Raw genomic sequence first — 16,301 nt, forward strand, 5'->3', positions numbered from 1 at the left:
CACACACTCCTCTGCCGTGTTGGGTTTCAGTGAAGGCGCAGACGGGGAATGCACAAGTGGAGCCTGTGAATATCACAGACTTTTGTGTGTCTGTGTCTTCTCCATATTTATTTTTTACACGAGCAGCTCTTTTCCCTCTTTTTTTCTTGCTACCATCACTTGGACTGGACACCGAGAGAACTTGTGACTCAACTGAAACGTGGGAAAACTCTTTGACAACAGGGGCAGTAATAGAGTGAATAAAAACAGGCTGGACTTCCTCGTCTGCCTTCAGCCTGGACTATTGCTTTAGAGAAAAAAGAGAGCGACGGCTCATTGCTGATAAGCCTCATTCTCTGCCGTCGGCTAACAGTCCCACCCCCTCCTCTCCCTACCTCCATTCCTCCCTCCTCTCTTTCTTTTTCTTTGACTCTGTATTATTTCCCTCTGTGTGGACAGTGTTTTTGTCCTCATAGGAGGAGGGAGGAGGTTTACCCTTCGGAGAATTAAGAGTGGATTACAAAGCTGTGATGAATGCAGCCGTGAATGTAGCCTGCTCACATCGCTAGCCCCCTTCTCTCTCTTTTTTCTCTCTCCCACAGTACCAAATCTGGCTACAGTGGCAGCCAGACAGTATTAGTGAGATACTGTACTATAGTGCCTGCATGAAGCAAACTCTCAGCTGGGTTATCATATAGTCGTTTTTTTTTAATTCATACTTTTTTCCCCCTTTATTTATTTTAAAACGGTTTTAATAGCATCCCTTTATCTAATCTGCTAATTTTATTTGGTAATCCTCTTCTGCACAGCCCTCTCTGGCTCCACGCTCCCTCTTAGCACACTGCCTCCTTTTCTCTCGCTACTTAACTCCCTAACACCTCTCTCTCTCTCTTTCTCTCCCTCTCTCTCTGCCTCTGTCGCATGTGTGGTTTTTTTTTTTTTTTTCTTTGAGGGAGAGGAAACCAGCATGATTGGAGCACTTCCTGTGTTTTAAAACCAGTGCAGGAAACAGAACAAACGGAGCTGAATTCAAACACAAACAGCGAGAGTAGAGAGGGAGGCAGCCAGCGAGAGAGAGAGCGAGGGTGAGGTGAGGCGGGGGAGCAGCAAGAGAGCGAGAGTGAGAGGAAAAGAGGGAGATTTTTTTAGCAGCTGCAAACCATTTCAGCTCTGTAGTGGCCTGAGAACAGAGGCTGTGAGAGAAAGGAAAGGGAGAGGAAAGCTTGCGGAGCCCACACGTTTCAAAGGCAGAGAGGAGGAACTGCGTGGCACTTTGTTTCATTCTCACCACGGAGTCGAGACAGGAGAAAGAAGGCTGCGGAGAGAGAGCGAAAGGGAAGGGAGCGTATCCTGGGATTGTCTGCTGGTAGAGAGGGGGAAGACCCTGCCTGCAAAGCAGAGCTCGGACTGGAGCTGGGAGGGCTGTCTGGGACTTTGCCCTCTGGATACAGTCCCACGACTCACCGCTCTGCCCTTCTCGCCTGCCTTCCTGCTTGCCTGGCTGGTCCAGGATCCAACCCCCAGCCCCCCTCCTTTCTCCTCTCTACCCCCAGATGCCCTCTTTCACTCCAGCCTCACCCCTCCAGGAGCATGCCTGCTTTCGATCCACGGTACCAGCTCTCCCCTGGAGCTGCAGATGATCCGAGGATAAGAGAGAAAGACAGCAGGATAAAAGAAAGGAGTTGAAGCATGGATGAGGATTTCTTCTGATTTCTCTTTGTTCGGGATACATTTTCATTAAATACGGGATAGTTGTATGGATTACGGAGTGGATTTTCTTTCACTAAAGACTGAATGAGTGATAATCATACTGATGAGACGTTTTGGAAAAAATTCAGGGTTTTTCCTGCAGGCATAAACACTGACTCTTTGTGATGAAAGTGGAGGACAGAAAAAGACTGCCTGAACAGTGACTGGACCACAAAGTGGCATTGACTTGGTAAAGGAATTTCTATTTTCATGCATTTTCTTCTGCACCATTTTTTTTTTTTTGCCTTAAAAATCCTTTAAAAGATACAAACTTTTTCTCTTCTTTCCTGGATTTTATCTATATTTTCCCTGCAAGAAATATTTTTGAAAATAAGAAGATAATAGTGAAACGTGTTCTCGGAGTTAGTACTTTGCTGTTCCTTGCACCCCACGCAGCCTTTCTTTTATATAACTGAGAGTGGGTTTTCTCACCTTAAAAGGAGACTTTTACACTTCCATGCCTGCCTCTCAGAGGCTGCTGAAGTTGTCCAAGCTCTCAGCCTTTTCCTGTTGTGCCACAGAGAAAAGAGGAGGCCAGAAAGGAAGGAAGGAAGGAGGCTAGAAGCTTGCAGGGGAGTCTAACCGGAGTCGAGGAATGAGTTGTTGTGCCTATACTTGAATATGAAGGAGAGGGGATTGCTTTGCCTTTCAGACAGCAAAACAAAGGGATGTTATCTGCATGGTGCTTGCCTCACCTTGGACTACTCAGAGGGGGAAATGACGACCGTTTCTTTCCCTTCCTCCCTGTGCTCATCCCTCTATCGTTTTTTCATTCCTAACAGTCTTTGAAATAAACAGAGCTGGTGATTAATATGGTGCCGAGGGGGTGGGCTGTCTCTCTCACTCCCCCGCTGATGCCACACAGCATCTCAGAAAGACACAGGAAGTGCTCAGCTGTTGAAGTGACATAGAAAGAACATAAGACTGCAGTCGACATGACGCTGTGGATGGAAAATTTAATTTTCTTTTTGTTTTTCCAAATGTGAAGGATTGCAGCCACATGGACTGTCTATTTCTGTGGATCATTACACCAGGGACAATTAAAGGAACAGGACATCTTTTCCCACAAAGATTCCTTTTTAATTTACCTTTTTTCTCGGTTAATTTCTTTAAGTGTTGTGCCATACCTGCATCTTAACTCTCAGCACAATGGGGAAGCCCCTGAGCCGTCCAGACTGTCTGAGGCAGAACCCTCGCTGCCTTGGAAAAGGTGATGAGGACGAGGCGTACATAGAGGACTGTTACGTCCCCCAGCGATCAATTTATGATACCATGCGCATCAATGAGCAGATTGACCAAGGGACCAAACTGTGTCAACCTTCCAGGAGTACGTTGGGTTCAGGTGGGGAGGTGAGAGGAGAGGGAAGCACGCTATCCAGCAATGGCACTATTGCAGCTGATTTAGGTGGTGTTTTCGTCTCCAGGAGTGCAGACAATGCCGGAGGTGTGAGGAAACTGGATGAGAGGGTGATCTTTGATGCCTTAAAGCTAACTGGTGATGCTCAGATTATGTCACCTCCTGTTAGTATCATAGGTTCAGGCTTGCCTATTGCTCCATCATCATCAGCAGTTGGTGGGGTGGCTGCAGTGGCTAAGAGACGTCATCAGGGAAGCGATAAGAAAGACAATCCAAACCGGCGATCTTGGAAAGCCTTTATGCCCCCGAGTTATCCTGAGTTTGCAGAAAGACTTGAGATGTCCTCTGCTGAGGGGGCAGAGAAACGTTTGTCTGGGGCAGGGATTCCCATCTCTCCTCTACAACCTGTTCCTTCTCACCTCCCTCCATCTACCCCTACGTCCTCCATGCCTTCCTTGCCACCTTACACACCCTCTCCATTATCGTCTGCGCCCCACACTCCTCCTGTCCCCACCTCACCGTCGCTGACACCCACACTCAGCCCTTTGCCTCCTCTTCAACATCCTCTCAGCAGGCAAAAGCAGGTTCATCCTGCTTTTCAGAAGCAACAGAGGGAGGCCCACGCAATGCCATCTCCTTCAAAAGAACAGCTACCTGCTCTTAGTCAGACTCGAGCACTGCAGGTTTCTGGAAATACACCACAGCACAGCCCCAGTGTGTCTCGACAGGTAGACCGAAAACGAGAGGAGCACAGACGGACTGCTAGCTCTTCTAAAGCTGGAGTTAGACAGATCCCAGAGGAGCATTTTGAGTTGGTCAAGACTTCAGATTCAGAGAGGGATTCTCCTCTTTTGGACCAGGACCAGGGAGACAATGCCCCTCTCATCCCACCAAAACCAGTCTTCTGCCCCCCTACCAAGGCCCGCACCTGGCCCCGCAGCATAACAACAGGGAAAAGGACTCAAGTTGGCCTGAGACACAACTTCCCTGTACTCCCTCCTTTACCCCCCTTGCTTGGGGAGGATAATAACACAGATGAAGAGTCACTTTATCTTCTAGACCCCCCATCTCCCTTCCTGAAGGAAGAAGAGGGGCTAATATATGGAGGTCTGCCTCTCTCTCCCTGTATCAGTCAGGAGGGATGTGACGAGGGACTGCTTGGATGGGGTACTCAGGGTGGCGATCTCAGAGAACGCACAGCATCTGAACTCAAATTTGAGGAGGATGAGCACAGGATTCTTCAGGAGCTCGAAGAAGAGGAGCGGAGAAATGTTAGAAGAATACTTGAGGAGGAGGAGGAGGCCTGGAAAAAAGAAAGGGATAAAGCAGAGGAGGAGAGAGCTGAGCGAGAGGAAAGGGAGTGGGAGGCTGTTCTTAAATTAGAGAATAGGGAGATCATTGAACAGGCATGGCACAGGGAAACACTGGAATCAGAGGGATGGGATTTAACGGGCTCTTCTGGACATTGGCCTGTGCTGACTCCCCCTACTGGATTTGGGGGTCCTGGGGTCCCCAGTGCTTCACCTTGTCCCAGCTCGGGAGCAGAGTCAGATGACCTCTTTTTAGAGCTGGAGAGGCAATGTCAAGAAGATGAAGGAGAGGAGGGAGTGGAGATGAGTGTGGACCCTGAGCCTCTCGACCCATACACGCTTCCTTATTCGGAGGAAGAGGATAGAGAGGTGGAAGCAAAGACTGGCTGTGTAGATTTTGAAGGAACTCTTCCTATAGATGCATTTAATTTTACAGAGCCTGATGGTCTTGATCCTGGTTTAGATAAAACCACACGAGACTCGAACATAATTCACTCTGAGCACAATGAAAAAATGATAAACTTTGACTTGATTAAAGCACAAGACCACAAAAAAGAACATGGTTTCATAGATGAAGATTGTGACATTGACTATAATGTGGAGAGTAAGGTAGAGGAAGAGGAGATGAGTTACCCAACAGACTCTGCACTTGGTCAGCAGCTGGATACAGACTCCAGCGGGGGCCGTTTATCCCAGCCAGACAGAACTGGTACCAGTAACCTCACTCAGACAGACTGTGAACAAGACAAAGCTGCACAGACTGAGACAGACCTGGACAGCGGGGCGTCATCAGAGCATGACGGAGAGGATTACAAAGAGAGAGCCTCCTCTCCATCTCAAAGCCCTCTCAACCCTTATGCTGAGGAGGTGGAACATGTGGAGGAAGAGATTGAGCACGATGAAGGGAAATTGAAAGAGGAAGAGGAGTTAGAAACAGAGTGGGATGTGTATGACCAATCTGAGCCGAGTTTGGACAGTAGCGAGGGAGTTCTCATGGATCACTCCCTTGAGCCTCCGCACATGGCTGAAAAAGAAATCGACGATGAATGTATACAGGATGTTGACGTTCAAACTTCCTGTCATGACGCTCCTGTCCCCTCAGACTTTAAGCCTTCTGTGGCAATAATATTTGACCCAGAGGGGACATCTTTTGGATCAGACACTGAAAACTTAAATGTCCCCACAGATGTAGCTTCAGTACTGGACACATCTGTACTAGCCCCAGATCCAGAAGCCACACCCAAAATGACTGCTAGCACCCCCAGATCAGACTCTGAGCATACACACTCAGCACCACCTGCCTCTTCACCTCAATCACCTTCTAACACAGACTCTTGTGGCGCATGTTTGGATTCTAAAGACTCTGAAGCTTTTGTAATATCAGATAGTTTTGTTTACCTGGCTGTGTCTGCGCCTTCCCAGTACCCCAGTGACTATCCCCCTTCTCCAATTGAAGACTCAATTCCTCCCAGTCCTATCCCCAAACCACCCTGCTGCCAAGACCCCGAGGAGGAAGAGGGATCCTTTCTTTCGCCTGACAGCTTTGTTTACATGGCAGCACCTGAACGCCCCCAGCCCGGCCCTTCAGATGTTGGCTCAGCCTGTGAGGATACTCAGGAGCAAGACTTGGACTCGTACTCTGAGGGTACCCAGTCTGGGATGGACGGGGTGGAGTTTGTCCTGGGCTCTATGACAGGTGACAGTGACTGGGAGTCAGATGGCTCCGCTCTTGACGTTCCTCCTCTCACGAGCAGAGACCTGGCCTGGGACCAACTTGAGCCAGGTCTGCTACAGAGTCTATTTGCACAGACGGAGACGAACCGAGCTCAAGCCTGTGCGCCCCAGGAAGACGAGCGCCCCACAGCTTCACCCGCAGACCCCCGTGTAGAAATAGAACGTGGTTCTGAATCAGAGAACGACTCGACTGCATTACCGTGTTTCAACCCTGATACACAGTCAGAGGTATGCTTTTATTTTGAAAGTTTGACCATCAAGGTGTTTGATTTTTTTTTTTTTTTCTTTTTGAGTGTTTTGGACTCATACTCTGAGTTGACCCAGGGTAAATCTAGAGTACATAAACTCGCATTGTGCTCGGAGATGACCCATTTACAATAACACATTGTGCTGCTGTGTCGTTTAATTGTGCCATTTAGATATCTGGGATTGCGTAAATGCACTAAAACCGATTGATTTGGAACAGACCAGTGTCTATAAATGCCATGCTGACAAAGAGAAAGCATTAAATTAAACTCCTGGTTTACTGGTATCAAAATTTACCCTAATAAAAAAAGTTTGCCAGCAGAAGATCAAAAATGTGTTTTTAGCAATGATCCATTAGATGTGGACATGTGAGCACACAGAGGCACAGCGTGGAAAAAGAATTGGGTCAGGTAGCCGAGTGTTGAGAATAACTGATGTAGACATGGCATGGAAAATGTATGTGGAGGGAGGGAGTGGTGGAGAAGTTATGTAGACGCCATAATTAGCTAGTTGTGTTTCAGTAGTAGGGATTTAAATTATTGCAATATGATGCTAAGCGGGGCGGGGGTTGTGCTGCTCATGGGAAACTAGCCTCAGGGCTACTCTGTTTATACCTATAATATGTGTGTGTTTGGGTTGGGATCCGCACTCGCATGCATTTGATTGATCACCTTTTTATTTGCGAGATGGTCAAGGCCTGCAGGTTACTTGCAGAGCTGATCGCGAATGCAGAGTTGAAAACAGCTTCCCCCGAGGCCGTGCTGCTGTTGTGTTTATGCTGTCTGTATATAGAGTACCGAACGTCTGTTTCCCATACAGAGTCAGGGCAGCTGCTCGTATCCCAGCTGTGTGTGTCTGTGTATGTGTGTGTTCCCGAGTAACACAGGCCAAAGTTTTCCCCGTTGTTTGAATTATTTGTGAGAAAGGTGCTTGAGGTGTTTTATGAGGCTGTGTTTGTATACCAAGTGAGACCTTTGGGTGACTTTTCTGTTTGGATTGATTTGATTTCTGAGTTTGTGATCAGAGTTGGAGCACAGGCAAGTTACCGATATGAATTTTTTATAAATGCAGCAAAATTAGCCTGACGTGAAACTCGCAGCAGAGGCCTGTCAGTGACTGTAGCGCGCTCATCTTTATCTGCATTCAGTATTCGACTTGTTTTGTCTGCGTCGGGTCTTCTATCTCGGAGGTGTGTATTTATATGGGTTTATGTCATCGTGATGGCACGTTTGACAGCTTGTCCTGCTTTCTAGGTGTCAGCGTCTGGCTTAGATTTGCTTCTTGACTCAGAATTTATTTATTTATTTTTGCTCCTCACGTGTTTTTAAAATGTGCTGCAGTTCTGATAATGAACCGTAGCTGCTCGAACAGGGTAAAGCTGGTTTCAGAGATTAAAGATATTAGCAAATCTATCATATCTCCTTTGAGATGTTTGCATACATGAAGAGAGGCGAGCTGTTTGTAATGTCTGTGTGTGAGTGTATTGCTTATAAAACAAAAATGTCGTCTTGTTTTGGGAAATTTTTCTAACACGATGACCCTAGCGGTTTAAGGTAAGGCAAAAAAGGTAATTACTTCTCATCGCGTACATTATGTATGAGCAATGTGCGGTTTGAGTGGTCGCTGATGCACCTGCTGCCACGCTGACGACGCAGGCTCCTGGTCGTGTTTTATTACATTATATTTTTTATCCAGGTAAACGTTGGCTGCTCTTGGGTAACGGCCGAATTATTGTACCCTGTGTGGGTTTAAGAGTACATTACGCCGTGTATTGGTGAGTGTGTGGTTGGGTGTGTAACTGATTTCTGTGTTATCAGTCCTCGTTTGTTTGTTCTCCCTGCAGTTACAGCTGCTCTGGCCTCAGTTTAATGCAATCAGATGTCATGTTCGCTCCCTCCTCAGATGTAAAACAGGAGAATTGCAGCAGGACAGAGCGCTGAGCTCCAGGTGACCTGAAATGACACCAGGCCTGTTGCAGAGGAGGAAAGAAAAGGCTCTGGATGATGTTTTTAAGACTAAAAATGGTAAAACTAGGATTGCCACTCGTCAAGCCAACATCCTGGCTATACTTACCTTTTAAATATTTATGTAGTGTAGAATTTGAAGGCTGTTAAATCTGTATGAGACCTTTTGCAGGTCTGCAACTTAGATATACAAAGAGCTCCAATTAAAACTTTCATTCATGAAGGAGATGACTAGAATTTACTTTAGCAGGGTTTTTTTCTGAGAAAATAATTTAAAGATCACTGCACTGATCCTGAACCTCAGTATGCATATTAGTAACACTGCGCTGCCATGGAAACACTGTGCTGTTTATTGTTTCACAGTAATGACTAGTGGACAGCAATCGGGAAATTTGACTCTAGGGTTCTGTTCACGTTCCTGAAAGGTGACCAAAGAGGTTCTTTTCAATGCATGCTTGTGTGTTTTGTATTCAGACTCACACTTCCTCTTCTCAACTGACTGTTGCATGCTTGGATGCTTTTGTCGCTGAGATAAAGAGGTGAGAGGTAAATACGGCGGCTTTCTGTGAGTGGACCTGCCTCTGCCAGCATGGTTGCACAAACAGTGTGTGAAGTTGTCCGGGGAGTATAAACTTGGATATCAGATAAGGATGTGTCAGGACTAACACTCAAACTGTGGGCTGGACTTTGTTGCTTGTTTTTGACCTCTAAAGTCTTTGTCTTGTTTGCCTCTCGGTACGTCCACCTCTGCTTCTGCTTTTTACTTTTTTCCTCTTCGTTAAACTCGTCTTTTTCACGTCTTTTTTTTTTCGTGCTCTTTGTTCTTCTTTCTTTATTTCTTCCCTCCCACTTCAATATTCTGCTCTCGTTTAAAACCAGTGCGTACACTTAAACAAATACCAGGCAATTTTCATGTTCAGTTGCTGATAGAAATTAATTGAAAAGGGATGATGTGACAACCATGGGGAGGACAGATACCATCAGATGAACTGACAGAGTTTATTAAGACAAAGGAGCAGGCACAAAAACACAGGCGACAGGGGAGGTAGGGTGGAGGAAGCTTTTGTTTTCACAGGGAAGCACCTTTTAGTGGTACACGAGGCCTTAGTACAAAGATAAGAGAGCCACGCTGGCAGGCAGACACAAGCAGAAGGTCTTTGGATTAGCATGGAGCTCATTTTAAAGCACAGTGTGTGTATGCGTGTCCCGCAAACAGACAGACAGACAGATGGACGAGCTTTGCATGCTGTTTGATGAACTGGAGCGAGGGAACATACAGTACAGACAGGCTGAACGATGGCAGCTTATGCACTGAGTGACAGTTCTGAAAGAGTTTGTTTCATGGTTAACATTTTGTTGTCTTTGGGTGCTCTCTGCAGACACAGGTTTGAAGTTCTTAAAAGGGTCTTAAATGATTAAAGGCTCACATCAGAGGTAGTCGCTACGGAGTGGATGTAAAAGATGGATGAATGACATCGCTCATTGGTTGATAGACTCTCATGTTGAAGCCTCAAGTTAAGCTTCATGAGCAGAATGGAATTTGTGAACAAAAAGGTTGGGGGGGGGGGTGATTACTGAGAACAACAGGAGACTTTTAAGAGTCAATAAATATGTGAAAATGACTCAGCTCTGTGATGTTTTACAGCGTCACGGATGACCGCATCCAACCTTGTATAATGCTGTGAATGACACTGAGATTAGGGTTGATCTCTTCCCTCAGGAGTGTAGCTACTCGTCTCTGTTGGCTCCTATAAAATCTGATGCTCTGAATCATTTTATTTAGTTGTGGTGCTTTTGATGTTGAAACGGAACAAGATCCAGATCATCCCTCCCAACAGTGCCATCGCTTGTTGTTGTTGTTGCACGCTGAAGACTGTTTCAAGATGTAGTGCAAAAATCTGAGGAGGGCCTAAATATTTATTCTGGCCTGGGATAAAAATGTATTTAGACGTGGCAAGAACGTGTTGACCCAGGCTAACAGCAACTTGTTTATGACCAAGCTTTATGAGCAAGCTGCACCAATAAACTATAACTCGTTTTGCACAGACACAGCTACGTGTCTGTGCTTGAGTTTTTTGTTAGCACTAGTAAAAACACACAACAGGACACATTATTTGGGAGGTAAATGCATTAAAAATGCTCCAAAAAACACAAATATTACAGCCCTAAATTCAAGCCTTAATAAAATTTAGACTAGAAAGCTTTTAAAAACATAAAATAAAATAAAAATCCAGACATCTGCCATATAGTTGCTGTGAAATGGAAACTGGCTTTAGAGGCCAAAAATGAAGTCTTTAACTAGTGCATAAGCGTTAACTCCGCTTTTGAGTCGGCCTCCAGTGGCCATTGGAGGAACTGCAGCTTGTAGCGCTTGCTGGGTTTCGTTCTTCAGTTCTAAAGTTTGCTGGTTTGTAGTCATAAGAGGTTTTTCCCTTTGTTGCGACAAACTTCTCTCAGTCCGTACAGATCAGTCAAAACAAAATCTGAAACATTTGTAACATTTTAGAATTATTATTATATTTTTTATATCCTGCACGTTTTTACACATTGCATATAAATTATGTTCCGCTAGAAGGAAAGACATCTTTTGTCAGCTTAACGCCTTAATATTTCTTTTGAAATGACTTCTGAAAGGTTCGGTGTGGCGTTAATAAATGGGTCTTAAAAAGATTTGCTGTAGCTTTCAGCTGTTGCTGAAATCAGAACAAGTACAAGATGAAACGGTGGAAACAAACGGGCTGAAGAGGCAGATGAAAAAGCAGAGAGACAGACGAGCAGGGGTAGATCGAGCCAGGTGGATTAAGGTCTGCAGCTCATACATTTGTGTTTCAATTGATGTGATAATTCCGGTTGTGAACATCCGCCTCTGGGATAAACCTGCAAAAGACGGAGAAGAGAGGGAGGGGGGATGTGGAGCATTAAAGCAAAAGCAGGGAGACATTGATCTCCCACTAGAACTGAAGGTAGTTGTGTTTAAAATACATCAATAGTACATCAAATGTTTGCAGTGTTTTTAGTGATTTTTACATATTTTACCTCCCCCTTTGCCTCATGCTGTGTCACTCCCACCTCTCTCTCTTTCTTTCTTTCTGTGATATCAACGAGAAGACAAACTCTTAAAAACACAGAGCACTAAAATCCAGGGAGATTTTTCAAGAGAAACACCAGAGAGGGGAAAAAAAGATGGAAATAATTCAGAATTCCTCCATTTCTTCGTCTCTCAGGGAGTGATTTAGCACAAAAAAATCCCACAAATATGCAGAAGATGATTAATCCTGTGAATGAAGTAAATGTTTAAAAATCCCTTCCCCCCCCTGAAAAAAAACTGCTGGTTGGACAGTGCAGGGGAAGAAAAGGAGTGGGGCGAGGTTTTGGGACAGTGTGTTTTGAATGCAGTCCACATTTGCATGAGATTTGTATCTGTTTGTTGGTGTTCAAATACAGGTTGGCTGGTTTCAAATGGGATTTATGAACCTATTAGCTCCCTTCATCCCTGTGTCAGATTTATTTAGACCGTGGATTAAAGGAAAACCTCACCGACAATACCATTTTCACTTTGCGGTTTAGTGGGGAAACAGATTTCTTCCCCTTCCTCCTTTCTCCTCTTTTCTTGTTCCATTAGAAAGGAGAGAAAAGAGCAAGTGAGGAAGGATAAGGGCTGGAAGACAGGAAGAGAAGGAGAGACGAGAGCTGAGGCAGGAAGAGAAGGGGAAAGGGCGAGAGAGGAGGAGGAGGAGGAGGAAGGATGGGGGTTAAAGAAAAGCAAGTCTGGGCAGTGCTGTCAGGACCAGTTCAGTGTGTGCTCATTTTCTCCTGTTGGTTTTCTCTTTATTGCTCATGTACGCTTCTTCATCGCACAGCAGGTTCATCTCACCTTCTCTCAAGTTTCAAGCAGTTGTAGCTTCACAGACACTCTTAAAGAAGATGTTTGTGATTTGACCACCAGCACTCACAAAGTTTCATAGTAACAGAAATCGGTTATGAAGGGAAAGGCAGATGAAAGGAGAGGACGCAGTTCAGAGAGCAACTTTAAAGCCTCGATAACAAGTCGGAAAAGCTGAGCAACATCCTGCAGAGCCCAGATCTTTTTAGATGCAAGTGCTGTGTGTTATTAATTTCCTTTTTCTTATTTTTTTTTCTTTCGTGCATGTTTGTAACCGTAATGGTAACAGTTAAAGGAAAGCTGCTGCGTCTCTGTGTGTTAACAGCCAGCATGTCCGCGATCTGAAATTGATGTTCTGGACATATGCCATCGCACAGCTCCAAATCTGAGCCGTGTGTGCGATCGATGCGCCGTGCAGCTACCGTGATGCGAAATTCCAGTTCGAGATCCAGTGAGAATATTCCTGCTGGGATCGCGAGTTCTTTCTGCATCCGTGTTGTTAAACATCAGCGCCACAGTCACATGTTCACTGTGCTCGCCATTATTCTTGGTCAGAACTGAGATCATAGTCGTTTAACTTGACTGCTCACTTCAGCAACAACATAAATTTCAGCCCAGTTAAACCAGTGGATGTGTTAAAGTTGTGGGTTTTTGTTTTGTGGTGTTTTGGTCAGGAGGCATGCCCAGAGTAGGGAATGTTTTTGTGCAGAAAAATCAACAGGTGCTGGCAAGCAGGCGATCATTAATAATCCTTTTCCAACATGGATTCTCCTTTGGAAACCATGTTAAAGCTTTTGCTAACCTCTAGGTGACTATTGTTGAACAAAGGCTCTCTTTCCTTCATCTCCACGGTGAGTGAGTTTGGGCTTTTAGGGGGGGAAAGGGCTGAAAGGGATTAATGACACAAGACAGATTGAGCACATAAGCATTTTTTTCTATTTTCTCATTTTCATAGTCATTGGGAGTCATTAAAATCATGATTTCATTAATCTACTAATCACTAAGTGACAGTATCTGCCTGTGATCTCATGATGGATGTTTCCTTCAGGGCCTGAAAGCATGTTTTTTCAATCAGACTCCAGCTGCGAGCAGTGGGGGGGTGCACATACAGACAAATAATTTGAACAGTTGTTTTACATGAGAGCTTTCTTTAACTGGGTGTGGCTCCCTTGGAGGAAAAAAGTGATGTCAGCTGCTTTCGTTTGAATCAGAACGTGACCACACCGCTCCCACTCGGTTGTGTTGAAGCAGATGCGAGTCTTTGGGTGTCACATTTCTAATATATAAATTATAAATCTTGTATTTTTAGCTTTGATTCTGTTGCTTATTCACTTGTGAATATTTAATGTTTGGCAAGTTTCTTTTATTTATTTATCCTCTTTGAAAGATTCGCTTATCAAACTGTTAACCTTTGAGGCACAGGCCAAATACTTAAATCTGGGAATTGGCTGCTAAATTTCTAAGCATTTCACCAGCTCTTTAAACTGTTGAGATACTGCAAACGGAGCTTTATTTAGCCTCCTGTATCAACACCTCACAACCTTCTCCAGCTTTACTCAGATCCGCCTTCATCCCAGTGTTTTATATCGCCTGTCCACGCTGAACTGCGGCTGAAGTGAGAAAGCCAGTGTGGGTTTGCAGTCCAGATGGAGAGTTTGAGTAGGAAGAAGGGGAAGTATGGGAGACGGGAGGAGGAGGCGGCTATGGCGGGGAGAACGAGAGGAAGATGAGAGGAGGTAGAAAGATGAATGATGACATGACGTGAGGAGAAAGGTTGAGTATGGCAGTAAAGCTAAGTAAGATCAGTCGGAGAGTTTGGGTGCATTTTTAATTCTTATTTTTTTGCTGCATTGCTGGCTGAGGTAGAGAAGAATGACAAGTATGTGGGACATTTTCCAGAGCTCTGGTTTAGTAGATTCAGCTACTCAGAGCTGGCGAGAAAGAGAGCGAGCAGGGCGGCTGAAGTAGAGGCAGAAAGAAAAGAAAGAAAAAGGAGGGAGAGCAGACAGAAATGCAAGCGCACACAACCTATAACGTTTTTATATACATCTCTGTGCATGCGTGCGTGTGTGTAGGTGATGAATGGGCGGACTTTCCCTGTTTTTTCCTTTTCTGCTCTCCTCTATCTCACACACACACACGTCAGGATAAGGCGAAGGGTGGAGCGGGTCATGGTTAAAGTCATTGTTGTTCTGGCCGACAGACTTCCTGTTCCAAGCAGCTATGACGCCCATCACCACAACACAGCTGTGTCCAAACTGGACGGGAATACACACACACACAAACGGCTCATTCATATTTAATCATGCACAGCGACTAATACCTGTAGAACACTTAGTCATTTCGTGTACACACACACATAATTACACACACTGATTAGCACTTCTGCACAAAAAAAGAATCCTATAAACACACAGATATGGAAGTACACGCACAAACGCACACGTGCGTGCTGGCATGGACGACTTGTAGTTTGATGCCATATATAAACCAGATGAGCAGAAACCTGTAAAGCCTTTGATTATGACCAACTGCAGCTCAACAACTTCCAGTCCAGCTACAACAGCGAGTCTGTAAACGTCTCCAGCACATCATAAATCCGGGTGTAAGGATTTCAAAGCTTTAGACTTCAACAAATCATGTCCTGAATGGTAATTCTTCTTCTCGAGATTTATTTTTCATCATAAATTTAAAAGCCTGAAGGAAATTCACTCTTTAGTTCCACATTTTATCACGTTAAAAAAACATTACTTAGCAGAATGCGGATATCTGAAGATAACCTTTGATTATTCTTAGTGAATCTAATAGAAAAACTTTGAACAGAAATCTGTGGAAAGTTCAGTTTTCCACCTGTTCACTGTCACCTGACTTTAAATCGATGAATGCAGGATTGTTTTGCATCTTACAATTTTACAAAAACACAACATATCTAACATTTCATAGTGAAAATAATGACCCATTTATCTAACACAGTATTACATTATTACTTTGGTAACACTTTCAGCTGTGAATGCTCCCAATCTGTGGTGGCATTTCCCTGAAACCCAAACCTTTATTTTCCCATTTTGTCCTCTCACTCGCTTTAAGTGAGCCCCCCTCTCCTCAGTGTTTAACACCAGCTATTTTCCCTCAGGCATTGGATTTACCACAGTCTTGTGTATGTGTGGCCTGGATGTGCACATCTGGTTATTGTGTGTGTGTGTGTCTCTTTGTGTGGCCATTGGGGTTTGGCTGCAGTAGCATCACAAACCACCACCACCAGACCTAATTCTCCCTTTTTGGACCGATTCTAAATGTCAGGACTTCTCAAATGTTTTCACGACAGCCCCCTCCTCCCCGCCCCTCAGCCCGGCATTACTGTCATGGATTCCCATTTGATGGGATTTCATCCCAGAGGCAGCCAAGAAGATTTCCTTTGTGGTGGTTTGCAGCGTTCCCACTGGTCAGAAAGTTGGTGGAATACTGTGAAATTTTCAACCTTGTCTTGCGGATTTGGCAAATTGTTGGATATAACAGGATGGTTTACTGGAATTTAGCAGAATGTCATTCTTTTTGTCCTGACATTTTATTGCATTAGGTCGTGGTTTGGGGCTATTTTTCTTCACAGTAAGTCTGCAGCGAAAACTGTTTACCCCTCTAGAAAAACAGCATTAATAAACCAAACAGGAACAAGAATTTATAGGTCTGGGAAGAACTCCAGATTCTGAAATGCGGAAATTATAGTCAAGAAGTCACACAGGTTTGTCATGTGATGTTTTTGTGGGGCCTTTGAAAGAAATGTAGGATATGAAAAACGCCCATCACAGTTACCACGGGACGAGTAATAATATTAGATTGTCAATATACGGTTTCAAAAATCTAATATATTTTATTTTTCCCAAGTTCGAGATAAATAACTTGCAGATTAATACCGCTCAGTTTACTACTGACACCTTAGCTGCTGGAGAGCTTTGCAGTTTTCCATCGGTGAGCCAAACGGGACCCGTCACCGCTGCAGAATGTGTTTGCTTACAGCCGTGACACAGTTTTACTCTGAGAGAGGGAGACTGACTTATTGGCTATCGCTCAGTCTTTTTCGG

At 44.7% G+C, this 16,301-nt stretch overlaps 1 protein-coding gene across 1 annotated transcript in view; it reads left to right on the forward strand.

The window, feature by feature from the left end:
* The window catches only part of macf1a (microtubule actin crosslinking factor 1a), a 229,969-nt gene that overhangs the window by 182,404 nt on the left and 31,264 nt on the right, over window positions 1–16,301 (forward strand). The gene's annotated exons all lie outside the window — the stretch shown is intronic.

This window comes from Pundamilia nyererei, unplaced genomic scaffold (assembly GCF_000239375.1).
Source record: "Pundamilia nyererei isolate P.nyererei 1_Seehausen unplaced genomic scaffold, PunNye1.0 scaffold00374, whole genome shotgun sequence".
In the NCBI taxonomy this organism is placed as follows: Eukaryota; Metazoa; Chordata; class Actinopteri; order Cichliformes; family Cichlidae; genus Pundamilia; species Pundamilia nyererei.